Source organism: Equus przewalskii, chromosome 32 (genome assembly GCF_037783145.1).
Source record: "Equus przewalskii isolate Varuska chromosome 32, EquPr2, whole genome shotgun sequence".
Taxonomy (NCBI): Eukaryota; Metazoa; Chordata; class Mammalia; order Perissodactyla; family Equidae; genus Equus; species Equus przewalskii.
Genome location: NC_091862.1, coordinates 8,076,149 through 8,090,061, shown reverse-complemented (window position 1 = coordinate 8,090,061; position 13,913 = coordinate 8,076,149). Strand labels below are relative to the sequence as shown.

The 13,913-nt window shown below is 43.3% G+C and overlaps 1 protein-coding gene across 1 annotated transcript in view; it reads left to right on the top strand.

The window, feature by feature from the left end:
- SLC22A3 (solute carrier family 22 member 3) overlaps nt 1-13,913 on the top strand; it is a 95,166-nt gene that overhangs the window by 1,346 nt on the left and 79,907 nt on the right. The window lies entirely within an intron of this gene.

The window sequence follows — 13,913 nt, the reverse complement described above, 5'->3', positions numbered from 1 at the left end:
AGATGCTTTGGTTTCAGGTGTGAACGAAAACTGTCATAGAAGCCAAGTGCTAAGATGCTGCACGTACACCTCCGGCATCAAAGCCTCTGGTGCGATGTCCGTTATCTCTGGGATGTGTTTGTGCGGTCATTGGAAATGATGGGTCGACTCGAAGTAGAGACTAGAGAACTGCAGTCCCGGGCGAGCGAAGCCGAGCAGGTCCGCATTGGCTCGTGGTCCCCAGGGGGCAAAGGAACGGAGAAGGCAGTGTTGGAAAGTTGCGGAAATGATTATCTGAAATGCAAGGGGACAAAGGTTGAGGCACTCCCGGGAACCGGTTTTGGTAAAATTGCTTTGGGGCAAAGAGCAACATCTGTGAGACAAGTTGAGAAAGCTGAGGTTTTGAAGAAGAGTTTTAATTCTTTTCCTGCTCATCAATGGTGGGAACGCAGCAGGAGAGGCTACAAGCCTTGCAAAGTGAACCCTCCCTCTTCCACTTGTGTGCGGTGGCTGCTGGGGCCAGGTGGGGGGCAGTCCCCACGTTTCTTTGGGTATGATTGGGCAGGCAGTGCGCTGGGAGTTAAGTGGCCCCTCAGCCATGGCGGCAGGACCTGTGTTTCTGCGCTGGGCTGGGATGGCAGTTCCATCTTCCTGAGTCCATACCGTGGGGACTACCTCCTTGGAGCCTGCGTGTTCCAGGGATGAGCAGTTCTATTGAACTTTGCAATCATAGATCAATTTAATTTCTAAAAAATGGCTGATGTGCTCAAGCAAATTGGGGAAGAAAAATTTTTGTCTTTATTGTGTTTATTGTCACAAACACTGTTCAGAGTTGGCAGTGCCTCTTCCGCCCCTGTTAACGGAGTTCTTTGGTCTGGTGACCTCGCCTCGCTGGAGTTGGGATTATAGATGTTTGAAGTCCAGCATCCTCTACCATATCCTGTGTGGGTGTGTTAGCACTGTGTATGGTGCTATGCTAAGTGCTCTTGAGATAAAACTCTGTGGCAACCCAGCTAGGCAATGTGTATATGTGTTTGGAGTACTTTAATTTCTAGTTAATCCGTGGGTAACGTTGGAGACTGCTTTGGAAGCTGTGGTGTCTTGTCGAAATGGATAGGACATGGACCTGGGTAGGAGAGGGCATTATCCCTGGTGCTTCCTTCGAGCTGCATCCGTTGGGTGGCTGCTTCTATTCCATTCAGAACGGCTGCTTAATGCTTACTGCTCGGGTGAATCAGAAGGTCCTGCTTAGAGAGCAGACACCTGAGTTTTGAAGACGTTTAAACCTCACGTGAAGAATAAAAGGAGCCCTTAAAAGCGAAACGCATACACGCTACAGTGGGGTTTGCGTAAGTGAACGTGATCCGTGGACATCAGAGAAGGGAAGACGTAAAACTCTGTAAATTAGTACCCACATGGATACTTTAGAAACATTCTGGGATTCCGGGCTTGTTTCAAGGAGACACAGGTGGTCTACGAAGGTCAGTGGCTCCTAAAAGGCAGTGAAAAGCTAGAGGGTCAGGAGACCGGGGTTCTGGCTCTGTCTCCCGCTAGCTGTGTGGCTTGGATGAATCTCTTAATCTCTCTGGGCTTCATTTTCTCATCTGTAAAATTAGGGGTTGGATTAAGCCCTTTAGAGTCAGTCCTACGAATGCCATCAGTGTTATTGCTGGATGGCTGCTCTGTGTGTTCAGAACAATGATGAAATAATCTTCAAGGAAAAGGAAAACGAGCCTCAAAATGTGCTCCATAAGGCCACCAACGAGTTGAATTATATTCGGGATGGTTTTTATCCCCGGTAGTTTGTTTGCTTCTTTTTGGTTTGTTTGTTTTTAATGTTTCGATTCTTAGGAGGAAACCCCCCGTCTATTCAGGAAGTCCCACCATCCAGAATTACTCACGCTCTCTCAGAGCTCTGCATGGCTAATATTTTGCTGTCTTTGGTTTTGAATATGAGCCAGTTCTTTCTCGTTCTTTCAGATTCTGTCAGAGCAATTCTATCTTTGGCTAACAGCGTGTACCCAATGTATTTTTACAGATTTGAAGTCTAACATATTAATCACGGAAAGGGGGTGAACTGGAGGCAGTTTATAAGGTGAGAGGACTGACTAGATTCCAGAATGTCTTCATATGGCTATTTTATTTAATCCTTGCACCATTGTGGGGGAGGTGTCATTGTCCTGGCTTTAGAAGCAGGACCTGACGCAGGGCATATGAAGGGACCTGCCGGAGTCCCAGACCTTTTATGGAGCCGAGTTGGGTTCAAATCCCGGGGTCTTGATTGTGAATCAGCCCCCTTTCCTCCAGGCAGTGCTCTAAGTTCTTGGAACAAGTCCAGCCACCACGATCCCCAGATCACTCACACTTTAGAACCTGCCAGAAATCTTGTTGGACCTTCGTATTTATTTCATTACGATCGTGGTCTTCTGGACAATGTGCGGCTTCATTTTATTTCGTGGTGTCAGGAACCACGTTCTGCCAGACCCGCGGATGGGGAGGTCATGCCTTCGTTTGGTGGGAAGGGCGCTCTGTGCTCTTGATGTCAGTGTTGCAAAAGGGTCCCTCAGACCTCATCCACTCTCTTTGTGTTTTACAAAGCGAAACAGTTTGCAGGAGTTAAGTCAGAATTCAGTGCCAAGTACAGAATGGCTTCAGTCCAGCTCCCCTCCTTGTTTCTCCCGCTCGAGGCAAGGCAGTGGATTTGCACCTACATTTCATTTCCTCCGTGCAGACTTCTCTAACGTCTGGATCTCAGCCTTTTCTGGTTGTCAGACACTGGACAAAACACAGCATGATGTAATGCCAAGAAGTCTGAGCCCCGCCACCCAAATATTTCAATTTGTTGCTCAGGGACTGAGTCTTTGAAATTGATGTGAGGACTTTTAAATGCTTGCTTACATGCCATGAATGGGGAAAGAAAAAAAAGGACTTCTCTCTAGTCTCTTACCAGGAACTGGGCTTCAGAGCAGCTTTAAAAATAGACTGTTTTTCCTTTCCAGATCATTTTTCTCCTACAAAAAAGGAAAATCCGGGGCCGGTCTAGTGGCATAGTGGTTGAGTGCATGTGCTCCACTTTGGCAGCCCGGGGTTGGCAGGCTTGGACCCTGGGCATGGACCTATACACCACTCATCAAGCCATGCTGTGACAGTGTCCCACGTATGAAACAGAGGAGGATTATCACGGATGTTAGCTCAGGGCCAATCTTCTCACCAAACAAAACAAAACCAAAAAAAGGAAAGTCCACTTGAGGGAAGTAACTGCCCCATTGAAGAGAGTGGTGGCTGCTTAGATCTCTGGGGCTGGCTGCTGACTTCATGTGTCTCTGCTTTGCATTGGGCTCATCCATCACACAACATAAGGCCAATCCGGTAGGCCAACCTGCAGACATCAGTGCCATCAGCCTCCTGTCCCCATTATTTGTTAAGCATGAAATTGCAGTGCTGTGGGTACTGGAGAAAGGAGTTTAGCCAGCCCAAGTTTTAGTCTGGGCTGAGTCTCTGATTTCCTCTGGGCACTTTAGAGAGATCTTACTTTTGTATCATTTTTATTTCTAATATTATTTGTGCCTTCTCTGTTTTTTGCTGGGTCAGCCTCACCAGGAGAACATCTGTTTCGTTATTACTTCAAAAAACCAACTATGGCATTGTTCATTTTCCAGTTCATTGATTTCTCCCCTTTGTTATTTGTTCCAGCTTTTGCATTTACTCTTGGTATGCTTTTTCCAACTTAAGTTGGATGCCTAGCTCAACTATTTCCAGTCTTTCTATTTTTCTAGTGTAAATATTTAAAGCTATAGATTTCCTTCTATGTACTTTTTTGACCACACCCAACAAGTTTTGAAATGCAGATTTTAATTATTATTCTGTTCTCAGTATTTTTAATTTCCTTATTTTCTTCTTTGACCCATGGTTTTGTTAGAGACTTGTTTTCAAATTTTAAATGTATGTTCATGTTTTTATTTTATTTTATTTATTTGTTAATTTATTTGCTGAGGAGGATTAGCCCTGAGCTGACATCTGTGCCAGTCTCCCTCCACTTTCTATGTGGGTCACCACCACAGCATGGCTGACAAGTGGTGTAGGTCCATACTCGGGATCCGAACCTGGGATCCCCAGGCCGCTGAAGTGGAGCATGCTGAACTTTAACCTCTAAGCCATGGGGCTGTCCCTGATGTTTTTATCTTTTAATTGTTGACTTCTAAGTTAACTTTGGTGTGGTTGGAGAATGTAGTCTATTTGATACTGATTCTTTGAATTTTATTGAATCATGCCTTTTGGCCTTCTAAGAGGTTTACAAATGTTTCATACATGCTTGAGAAGAATGTGCAGGCTTTCGCTATGTGGTGCAGGGTTTTATAGATGTTCAATATTTGAAGCTTGTCAAGTGTGGTGTTAAAATATTCTAGATTTTGGAGCTACCCTGGAGGTGTAGTGGTTAAGTTCGTGCCTTCTGCTTCAGCTGCCTGGGGTTTGCAGGTTCAGATCCCGGGCACGGACCTACACACCACTCATCAAGCCGTGTTGTGGCAGTGTCCCACATAAAATAGAGGAAGATTGGCACAGATGTTAGCTCAGGGTCAATCTTCCTTACCAAAAAAAATATATATATATATATATATATTCTCGATTTTAATTAACTTTCCATCTGCTTGATCTATTGAGAATAATTAAAGAGTATTGAAATTTGCCATTATGTTGGTGAGTTTGTCAGTTTCTCCCAATATTTCCAACAGATTTTAAAAGTTATGTATATGAGGCAATTTTATTGGATACACATACATACAAATTTAAAATTTTTAATTTTTAATTTTAATTTTTTTTATAGATTGAGCTAACATCTGTTGCCAATCTTCTTTTTTTTCCTTCTTCTTCTCCCCAAAGCCCCCCAGGACATAGCTGTATATTCTAGCTGTAAGTCATTCTAGTTCTGCTATGTGGGACGCCACCACAGCATGGCTTCATGAGCGGTGCCATGGCCCCACTCAAGATCTAAACCAGCGAAACCCTGGGCTGCCAAAGCGGAACGTGCGAACTTAACCATGTAGCCACAGGGCTGGCCCCTAGAATTTTAAAAATATACATAGTGAATTAAACCTTTTGTTGTAGTGTAGGGACCCTGTCTAAAATCCATGATACATATTGGTTTAATGTCTATTTTTTCTGATATTAATATAGCTACTCCAACTTTCTTTTAGTTAATATTTGCCTACTATATCTTTTGTTAGCCTTTCCTTTCAAGCTTCCCATGTTCTCCTAGTTCAGATGTGTCTCACAAAATGCACGTAACTCGATTTTGCTTTTAACTAGTGTGGTTAGTCTTTAACCACACTAGTCTCAATACCATTTATTGTGGTAATCAACATCTTTGGGTTGTACTATATATTTTTTCTTTGTCTTGTTCTTTCTATGCTTTTTTTCTTTCCTTTAAAAAATATTTTTTAATGTTTTTCTTATCCTATTTTATTCCTTCCTTTATTAGTTTGGCATTGAGATCTTTTATTTCAATTTTTAGTGGTTACCCTTGAAATTTTACTAAGTTTACTTAATGGGGTCTAAATTTACTACTGTGACCTTCTCCTAAACAGTTTAAGAATCTTAAACACTTTTATCAGTCATTCCCCCTCCTGCATTACAGGCATTAGTAGCCAATATTCTAGGTCTGTCCTTTTATTGTTAATTTATGGTTTTTGTGTCAATTGTGTATGCTTGGATTTATATTTACACTTTCTCTGCTCATTATTTCATTCAGTATCTCATTTTCCCCCTTCCTTTTGATGTAAATCCTTAAAAATTTTCTTTAGTGTGTATCTCGAGTTGGTAAATATTCTCAGTTTTTGTCTATATGGAAATGTCTTTATTTCACCATTATTCTTGAAAGATAGTTTTGCTAGGTAAATAGTTCTGCATTGTCAGTTATTTTTCTTCAGCCCTTTAAAGATGTTAGTTCTGTCTTGTAGATTTCATTTTGCTTTTGAGAAGTCCGTTGTCTGTCTCACTGTCCTTTTCTCTCGTGTTGCCTCTAGGTGAGTATTCCTTTTATTTATCTAGCTTTTTATACATTGCCTTTAAGAGGCATCTGACATATAATAGGCATTTGATAAATATTTGCTGAATGAACTAATTGTTATATTTCCTTTAACTGTGAATTTTGGTTCTTTAATAAGTTCTGGAAAATTCTCAGCCACTGACTCTTCAATGTTGCCTTTTCCATTCTCTGTTCTTTCCTTCTGAGATTCTAATTAGACATAAGCTGGACCTTCTTTTGCTATCCTTCATGACTTCCAATCTCTTTCTCCTATTTCCCAGTTCCGTATCTACATATATGGTCTAGATATTTTTCAGACCTATCTTCCACATCATTTCCTTTGTATTCAACAGTATTAAAACTGTTACATCCCTGGGTTACATCCCTTGAATTTTTTATTTCCACAACTATTTTCTTTTATTTATCAAGGTCATATTTGTTATCTTTCAAATATGCCTGGTCAATTACTGGTAGTGTCTTACTTCTTACTCATTTTTGTGTTTCTATTTTTCAGTTTCTTTAAATGTTTTACATAAAATTACTCTATATTTTGAATCCGATAATTACGCTACCTGAAGCCCTTGGTGTTCTAAATCTCTCATGTGTCGTTTGTTGTGTGTTTGGTGATTGCTGATTGTGAGCTTCTGGCTGGTTGATCTTCTCTGTGGGAAACCTGGCCTCTTTCAGAGAGTAGCTGCATTTGCTTCTCTCTGAGCTGGGGGACACTACTGACCTGGAATCACTCTCTCCCTTCCAGACTTCCTGGGTGAATCTACAACAGCTGAATTTGTTGTTGTTATTTGTCTGTCTTATTAGAGGCATGTGGTTTTCCCTTACTTCCTAAAATACCAAAAATTCAACAAAAATTATATTTTATGCTGAATCTTATTTTTTAGCAAGAGTTTCTCCAAGTAACTAGTCTTTTCTGCTAATGGCAAAAGTGTTTTAATAGTTTAACAGCTTTTTTATTTAATGGAGTGAAAGGAAGACCCTAATGAGTGAGCAGTCACCCCACCACGTGTCTGTGCCTTGGTCTAGCAGGGGGTCAAGCAGATCCCTGCAGCAACGATTGTATGGACCACAGGACAACCCCAAGGAAAATATGTACAAAAGGAATGAGAATATGAAGAAGCTGACAGCTGATATATTGACTTGTCAACTACAGTTCAACTGAAATTTATTTAGCATTTACTATATGCTAGGCACTAGACAAGGCTGAAAATGCAAAGATGGGTAAGATTCTTTCTCCGATGAGCTCAAGGCCTGGCAGAGAGACTTGCCCTGAGACAGTAATGTGACGAGAGTGGTGACAGGTGTGGTGAAGAGATGCTTTCTTCTGATTGACTGGGGATGAATCAAGGCAGAATGTGCACTGACCTTGACCTCAGCCTCAGAGGACAAGGAAGAGTCCAAGAGGAATATATGAGGAATAGGATGCTCCATTCTCAGATTCTCATCATCATTTTATCTGTAGCCATTTCTTAAGCACCTTCTGGAGCAGTGGTTGTTGGGCATTCCTGTGAACTATCCACAGAGATTTGCAATCAAAAGGTTGGGGTGGAGCTCAGGAATCTTCATTTTTCACAAGCATGAAAGACCCATGCAGGGGGTCCGTGGACCACACATGGAGATATGCTGGGTGTTTGTTTATGAAGAACAAGGTGAGAGTATCTTGAGAAGAACAGCCTTCTGTGTGGTTGAAGCAAGTGCCAGTTCCCCCAAACACACTTTGGACCTTGGGACAGAAGCACCATCCCTTTATGTCAAGCCCGGAGCCCCAGATTCTATCTGGTGAAATGCTGCTGTTTATTTGCAGAAAGCTTGGGGCTCTGCAGAGATGAGAAACTATTGGTAAAATCCTATAATGAGTTGAAGTGGGGTGCCCACAGCTGAACCACACTCCCTAGGAACCTTGGCAAACCTTAGAATGGAGCTCTGGGCAAAGTTAGGGACACAACCAAATGGGATATCCAACAGATATGGCATGGATGTCTATATTTGTTGATGTAATGTATGGGTTGAAGATTCTTGACAGAAGGCAGTTCAGTATAGGAGAAAGAACATATGTACTTGTACTTTGGGGGCAGATAGATCTGGGCCTAAATCCCAGCTCTTCTGTATTTCAACTTTGAGGGTAAAACACAGAATCTGCCTGAGCCTCAGTTTCCTCAGCTCTCGATTGGGTGCAATAACACCTACCTTAGTGATTGGTCTGACATCTGCATGCAAAGTGCCTGTTGTTGCGCCTGGCCATAAGAGATGCTAAAAAAAATTGTTTCTTGTTGACATATAAAGAGTCTTGAGCTGGGTGTGTGGTGGGGGAGGGAGAGAAGGAATAAGTGGTGGGCTAGACTTGCCCCTGGAGCTGTAGTTTGCTGACCTCTGGTCTAGCATAATAAATCACTAATAAACTTGCCTTAAATATAAAAAAACATCTCTTGGGCTCTAATTTGCTCTTAAGGGAGAGAATGCCCTGTGCTTTCCCTCCGGGACACACAGCTAAGTTATATTTCTCAGCCTCCCTTGCAGCTAGTGGGGCCATGTGACAGAGGCGTTGGGTGAAGTGACATGTGACGCTGCCAGGCCTGGAGCCAGAATAACCTTCCTCCTTGCAGTTCCCCTCTCTTCCTTTCTTCCCTCAGCTGAAGCCTTAAAAGATGGTGAAGTGCTTAGATGGAAGGAGATCCATTTCTGAAAGCCTGTAGGGAGAGCCCCCCCCCCCATCTTCCTCCCCTCCAGCTCATCTGGGTGGGAATGTGAAATTAACGAGAAGTAAACTTTCTTGTGTGAAACCACTGAGATTTGTTTGTTACAGCTCTTACTATGAGCCCACCCTGACTAATATAGCATTTTAGTGTATTTCCTGTAGGCTGCAGGTACCTGATAAAACAGGAGGGAAGCTGGTTCCTTCAAGACAATCGTCCCCTTGGCCTGCACGCAAGGCCACCATGACCCTTTCCACTGGCATCTACAGCCCTACAGGTCCCTCGCTTCTCCAGGTGCCCTGGGCTCCAGCCCTTCTGTGTTCCAGCCCCACCAGGGCATGCCCGGCTGTGCTCCCTGGGCTCTGGGACAAACTTTTCTTTTCTCAAAATACCTTTCTTCTTTCTTCACAAGGCCAGTTCCATTTTTTACTCAAAGATGCAGCTAAGAGTTACCTGTTCTGGAAAGACTTTCCATAGCCCCACCCCCCACCCACCTGCCACCACCTGGGGGTGTCTAGTTTCTTCCCTCTGTCTGACCCCCTCACTCTGCTGGTTCTACTCATTGCTGCACAATGAAATTGCGTGGTGTTTAATGAATATTTGTGATGAAATTACATGGCGTTTAATCTTGTGATTAAATTAATGAGTGAACAACAAAGGGATTGAGGGACAAATTTGAGCCCTTTTATCATTTTGGCTAGGCAAATCCTGAAATCGACCTTTATAGATTAAAATAAGCTCTTCCTTCCAAGAGTGCTTCTGTTGCTGAATTTTTTTTTGCATTAATTCTGCATAATAATTTAGAGAAAATGGACATTTTGACAATTTCCATATATTGAACATAATATATTTGATATAATTTGGACATGATGTATTGCTGCCTTTTCTTAGGCATCGGTCAATTTCTCTCAGCAATGTCTTGTAGTTTTCAGTGTGAAGATCTTACACAGATTTCACTAGTTTCACTCTGGGTATTTGTTGTTTTATTGGTACCATTGTGCAGTGCATCTTCTTAATGACTTAAATGCCGCAGCCGTGCATATGCTTCCTCACACCCACGGGGTCTGACAGATCACAGGTGGCCACGGCCCTGCAGAAACTGCCCCTCAGACTTCTGGAGCAGACAACAGACCACGTGCCTGAGCCCTGTCTGCACATGGGTTCTGTCATCCTCAGATTTCTAATTTGGGGGGTGAAACCTGGAGCAGGAAAGGAACAGGATGGAATAGAACTGCTGGCTCTCTGAGGCCATAATTTTCATGTGCTGACAGCCACTGTACAGAAAAGGCTTTTCTCAGCTGTCCCGGTGCTTTGCGGCACGTCTGTGTCGTCAACCAATCCACCCTCAGGAGCAGCTGGGCACAGGTGCTGGGCCAGGGGTCAGTGAGGGGCACATGGGGGCCTGGCTCTCAACAGTCTAGAGGCACGGTGGTGAGCCCCCAAGGACTACGGAGGAGGAGCAGCCCCCCGTTTACCTTTCCAACATTCTTCTTCATTTTTTTTTCTTTCTTAAACCATAACCAAGAAAGAAAGTTTCTTTCTAGTCTGTGAGGAAAAGGCAGAGTTCCTTAAGGTTCTTGGTGTAGCATTTTAGAAGGACAAATGACTAGTGATCATGCAAATGATGGGTGTGCCATTTCATCTTGCCATTTCAGGGCAAGAGATCAGTGACACGGCCTTAAAGGGTTGCTATGCTCTTTTATTTTCTGTGCTTGTATTGAAACAAAGGAACTTTGGGGCTGGTACTTCTGTAATAATAGAGAAAAACAGTGAAGGGTGCAATTTAGGGGCCCATAAGAAGGTGAATAAATAAATGAGATTTTTAAAAATTCCTGCATTTAAATTGTGTGGATAGCATGGGCCCCACGCAGCACATCCCTCAAAGTGTAAGACAGATTCAGTGGCTTGACTTTAAAACCTGTGTTCGGGGAAGCTAAAAATGAAAGTCAGGGAGTGAGCATGGTGGTCGTTGTTGAATATTTCCTGAAAGCTTGGATCCTCATCTCTGATTGAGAAGGGTGTGATCCGAGACTCAGGAACCCTGTCACAGGTTACTGTGAGCGATGGGGACAATGAGCAATATCCGTGGACCTCTATTTCCTTATCTGAGTAAAGCAGTCAATCGTCAATTGATTCCCAAGGTCCCTCCATCTCTGTCATTCTACAGCCGTGTTGTCTTCAGGCCTCTGACATATTTAGTTCCTGACCCTGAACTCAGGGTCACCATATCCGTGCAAGAGTGGGATGATGTCTTGGGATGAAGCTAACTTAAAACCTGGAGGTGTTAGTTTCTGCAAATCAGGATGCATTCTTCTGCAAGACAACTTTGTTGCCAGTGGGCATGGTGTGCTGTGAATGATGTCAACAGGAGGAGAGGGGAATGGAACAGATGAATGTCCCTGGCACTGTGGAGCAGGTACCCATCCTGCCGTCTTTAACGTTTGCTCCAGACCCTGGGACCTCACGGAGAATCTGAGGAAGGGGACATGCCATGCGTCACCCACACAATGGAAACTACCCAAGGGGTGCAGGGTGGGTGCCAGCCTGGATTTCAGAAACAAAAGTGATTCTTCTGCTATCGAACTCAGTCTTATGAGGCAGATGACCTCCGTGTGGGATTGTTATAGGGCAGAGAAGGGGGAGGGGACCAAGTGACAAGTGAGTCTCTGACTTTCCATTTTAACAGCGATCTCTGGCACCAGGAGGTTGAGACAGTAATACAGAAAAGCAAATGAGAGCTCCCCAAGCCTGGCCATACTCACCGTCTTTGGCCTGAGTCATCTGATTATTAACCCTGAAACATTAAACTTAAAATTTAACTTAGATGTTGAAACATTTAAGTATTTTAAAGCAATTTTGACAAGATTACATCTGTTAAGGGGGTATGTAAATTTCTTGTACAGGTTTTGTTGTCGACTTCTGTTGTATTTATTTGTAATAAAACCAAAAAAATAAATGTGGGACACCGTGTTTTCTTAGAATGTAGTTCAGAGATGAAATTTGGAGGGTTCAAATAATGTGAGAAGTTAGATACGCACCTCTTCATGGATATTTCCAGTTCCTGTGTAAATAACGGCAAACCAGGGCCTTGCTCTCCTCGCCCAAATGTTTGGAGAGTTTTTCTTCTTGGGTTGGTTTCAGCTATTTTAGCAGTTGCCTGTTGAGATATAATTGTTTAATTTTTCTTGGCTTCATAATGCAGAAATAGGGGTTTCATAGATAAGACTGAAATTAGTATATCCTAGCATGGAATGCAATTTTCTTTTATATGCAATGAAAGTTCATTTTATTACTGCTTGTGCAACAGCAGATTGTGGAGGCAGATTTGGTAAAATGGTGATTTTCTATGAAATGCCACCAGCACAGTGGTGTCCAGTGCAAGAGACCCACGAAAGGCCTTTTTGAGAGGCAGATGGAGCGAAGGCCTTGCCAGGTCCTGCTGGCTGGAAGAAAGGAAACAAAACAGACGCTAGCCCTGATTCTTAGGACAATGGGACCCGTGAGACAGTTTGGTCTTAAGGAAGTCCGATGGCTTTGAAAGTTTTTGCTGTTAGTGTTGTCGAATTTCTGGAGCTGGAACCCACATGCTCTTGAGCGAGGGAGGCTGGGGCTATTGCAGCTTTCCAGAGACAAGACAGAGCATCCGCTCTCTGGACAGCGCTTACATAAAGCAGCATGGACCTGCTCCGAGCTGTGTGATGAAGGCTTCCTCCAAGAGTACAGCTCCTTTCGTAATACTCTCCTCATCCTTTCTGCTTGACAGTGTCTCACATCTCAGACGCCTTTTCCAGTTGTTGCTTATGCCCCACGTACGCACAGAGTGGCTCTGATTTCACGAGGCTTCAGCCAACTGGAAGCATCCACGGCCGACAGCACAAGATGAAAGACAACACGTGTGTCTCTAGTCCCTGGGGAGGGACACTGTAAGCTGATGCCTCTGAGACATAAACAGAAGGGACCAGGTGCCAGAATCTCCTATTCTGAAGACTGAGTGTAGCACATTTATGGGGATTAAGGGATTGCGGAGAAAACAGTGTGTACGTTTAACATGGGTGATTTTTTAAAAGCGATATTCCACAGACATCTATTGAGAAATGGGGTCCGTTTCATCGTTCTCAAATGAGTGTTTCCAAGCAAACACACACAGTGAAGTCACATGGATAATTATAAATATTAAATAGCTGGGGTGGAGGAGAAAACTAAATTGAAACTAATTAAAATTAATTTAGCATTCACTTTTTAAAAATCCATAAGGAAATACATTTTGGAGTTTCGGTAAAAGAAATTGTTCTGAGAATCTTCTCCACAAAGGTTCTTGATCTTTCTGTGCCTCAGCCACTTATCTGAGGTCCCCTATCCAGTATGTATGTATATGGGGCACACACAGAGTAATTTTGGTTTTAAACTAAACCAAGTCAAGTACATTACAAACCCAGATAAAACTGCCTTTGTATTTATCTGCTCTGAAGATAATTAGATCATGACCATTTATTGTTGCAAAATTCTGTGAAGAAATGATCAAGTGTTAGACCTGAACTGGTTTAGTGTGGCCTATCATTAAGGCAAATAAGTGGCTCAAGACATGGGCTTACTAGCTGTGTGAATATGGGCAGATTGCTTAGTTGGGGATTTTTCCGAGCTCGAGCTCTTACAAAATGGGAATAATAGCCGTTGTGTGGAGCTGATGGGAGATTTATATACCTAACACATGCAAAGATTGATATGCATAACGCTTATCATTTTGTCTGGCGCATCACAAGTGGTAATTGTGATGACTGTAGTTGTTGATTACAGATATTGAGGAAATCAACTCAGGCAGCTTGGGTCTGGGAACCAGGGGCCGATGGCACACCTCTGGGCCCAAGGGAAGCTTTTGTTGGGCATGACACCAAGATTCCAGCACTAAGGGATGTGGAGGGGTCCACTCTCTGGAGGTGGTATAGCTGGAGCTTCGTAATAAAGACCCAGGATGGAGGGTCAGAGCTACAAGTTTGGCAAGACTTCCCGAGCCTCCATTTCTCTAGTCATGAGTGGAATTAACCATCTCCCCCATCCACGTGTCTGCAAGGGCTGCCTGAGACAACATGCTTAGGGAAGGCCCTCAGCACACACTAATACCCTCCTTGATGCTCTTTGTCACTAAGCACAGCCCTCAAGTCCTCAGCGTGCCTGGTCCCGTCTGGAGCTGCTGGACCCAGATCGAT